The sequence below is a fragment of the Macaca nemestrina genome, chromosome X, assembly GCF_043159975.1.
Source record: "Macaca nemestrina isolate mMacNem1 chromosome X, mMacNem.hap1, whole genome shotgun sequence".
NCBI lineage: Eukaryota > Metazoa > Chordata > Mammalia > Primates > Cercopithecidae > Macaca > Macaca nemestrina.
Genome location: NC_092145.1, coordinates 113096509 through 113099223, shown reverse-complemented (window position 1 = coordinate 113099223; position 2715 = coordinate 113096509). Strand labels below are relative to the sequence as shown.

Genomic DNA, 2715 nt, shown 5'->3' with positions numbered 1-2715 from the left:
TTTTGTTGTTGTTGTTAATAGAAATGGGGTCTCACCATTTTTCTCAGGCTAGTCTTTAACACCTGGGCTCCCCACCTCGGCCTCCCAATGCTGGGATTACAGGTGTGAGCTACTGCCCCCAGCCCCGGTTTTTATTTCTGTTATTGCACTTTTCAGTTCTATATTTGCCTTTTTTTGTATTAATAATTTCTATTTCTTTGCTGAGATTTTTCTGTTTTCTTGTTTGTTCCAAGAGAATTTGTAGAATTTGTAGTTGATTGTTGAAACTTTTTATGATGGCTGCTTTAAAATCCTTGTCAGATAATTCCATCATCTGAGTCATCTTTAAACAAACTTTTTTTTTAAATTTGCATGTCATCCTTGCACAGGGGCCATGCTAATCTTCTCTGTATCATTCCAGTTGTAGTGTATGTGTTGCCAAAGCGAGCACATCTGAGTCATCCTGATGTTGGCGTGAGTTGGTTATCTTTTCGTATTCAAGTTGTGATTTTCTTGGTTCTTAGTATAATGTGTAATTTTCTATTGTATTCTGGCAATTTGTTTTTAATTAAAATTTTACAATGGCCAAAAATTGTGTGTGTATATATATATAGTACAACATAATGTTTTGAAATATATATACACTGTGGAATGGCTAAATTGAGCTAATTAACATGTATTACCTCACATATTTATAATGTTTTCGTGAGAATACTTGAAATCTATTCCCTTAGCAATTTATTTTATTTATTTATTTATTTATTTTTTGAGACAGGGTCTCACTTTGTTGCACAAGCTGGTGTGCAGTGGTGCAATCTGGGTTAATCTCAGCCTTGACCTCCCCGGCACAGGTGATCCTCCCATTTCATCCTCCTGAGTAGCTGGGACTACGGGCACCTGCCACCATGCCTGACTAATTTTCGTATTTTTTGTGGAGACAGGGTTTCTCCATGTTGTCCAGGCTGGTCTTGAACTGTTGGGCTCAAGTGATCCTCCCGCCTCGGCCTCCCAAAGTGCTAGGATTACAGGCATGAGCCACTGCACACAACCAGCAATTTTCAAGAATACAACACCACCAGGCACACGGTGGCTCATGACTGTAATCCCAGCACATTGGGAGGCCAAAGCAGAAAGATCACTTGAGCCCAGGAGTTTGAGACCAGGCTGGGCAACATAGCAAGAACTCGTCTCTACAAATAAAAAAATCAGCTGGGCATGGTGGCACGCACTTGTGGTCCCAGCTACTCAGGAAGCTGAGGCAGGAAGATCACTTGAGCCCAGGAGATCAAGGCTGTAGTGAGCCGTGGTTGTGCCACTACACTCCAAAGACACAGGGAGACCCTGTCTCTATTAAAAAAAAAAAAAAAAATACAATACATTACTCTTAACTATAGTCACTGTGTTGTACAATAGATCTCACTTATTCCTACTATCTAATTGAAATATTGTATCCTTCACCAACATCTCCCCAACCCCCTTCACCCCCAGCCCCTAGTAACCACCATTCTACTCTCTGCTTTTATGACTTCAACTTTTTTAGATTCCACATGTGAGACCATGTGGTATTTGTCTTTCTGTGCCCAGCTTATTTCCTTATATACCGTCCTCCAGGTTCATGATATAGTTTCCTTTGGTTATGTATCTAGTAGTGAGATTGCTGGATCATATGGTAATTCTATTACATTTTTTTGTGTGTGTGAGATAGGATCTTGCCCTCTCCCCCAGGATGGAGTGCAGTGGCGTGATCAATCACAGCTCACTACAGCCTCCACCTCCTGGGGTCAAGTGATCCTCTTGCCTCAGCCTCCGAAGTAACTGGAATTACAGGCGTGTGCCACCATGCCCAGCTAATATTTGTATTTTTTGTAGAGACAGGGTCTTGCTATGTTGCCCAGGCTGGTCTTTACCTCCTGGGCTCAAGTGATACTCCCTCCTTACCCTCCCAAAGTCCTGGGATTACAGGTGTGAGCTACTGTGCCTGGCCTATTTTTAATTTTTTTGAGGTGCATCCTGGTCTATTATGTTAGGAGACTCGGAGTCCTATTTAAGTCTTTTATTTTAGCAGGCAGTCACTCTATTTAGGTTTATCATGTAGGTTTTGGCCTAGTTTTTCTGCTGTGTTTCTAATGGCGGTTTAGTCTTCAGAGCCTTTGTGGTGTTATTTTTGTCTGTTTGGTCTATCTGGTACCTCTGAGGCGCCCACTTGTCTCTGCTTGGTGCTGCCTGAGGGAACAGGAGAGATTTCTACAGGCCAGGTCTCCACGTGTTTCTTTCTTTCTTTCTTTTTTTGACAGAGTCTCACTCTGTCACCTAGGATGAAGGAGAGTGGCGTGATCATGGCTCACTGCAGCCTCGACCTCCTGGGCTCAAGTGATCCTCCTGCCTTAGCCTCTCGAGTAGCTGGGATCACAAGTGCGTGACGTCATGCCTGGCTAATTTTTAATTTTTGGTAGAAACGAGGTCCCCTCATGTTGCCCAGACTGGTCTCAAACTCCTGGGCTCAAACAATACTCCCGCCTCAGCCTCCCAAAGTGCTAGGAGTATAGGAAGGAGCCACCGCGCCCAGCCTCTGGGTGTTTCTTGATGGTGGGGCGATGTGATGAGATCCCCCTACCAGTGCCTTCTGGCTGCCCAGGTGTCTCTGCAGGGAAGCGGAATCCCAGGCCTGCAAGGCCAGTGGGGCTTCCTGGGCCAGGATGCTTGTTGTAGCTGGGTCCCTTTTGCTGGTTCTGCCTG

The 2715-nt window shown here is 44.3% G+C and overlaps 1 non-coding gene across 1 annotated transcript; it reads right to left on the bottom strand.

The window, feature by feature from the left end:
• Positions 1-326: 326 nt before the first annotated feature.
• On the bottom strand, positions 327-430 carry LOC112423559 (U6 spliceosomal RNA). The gene has a single exon (XR_003014030.1). It is a non-coding gene; the product is annotated as a U6 spliceosomal RNA (small nuclear RNA).
• Between the last annotated feature and the right edge of the window lie 2285 nt (positions 431-2715).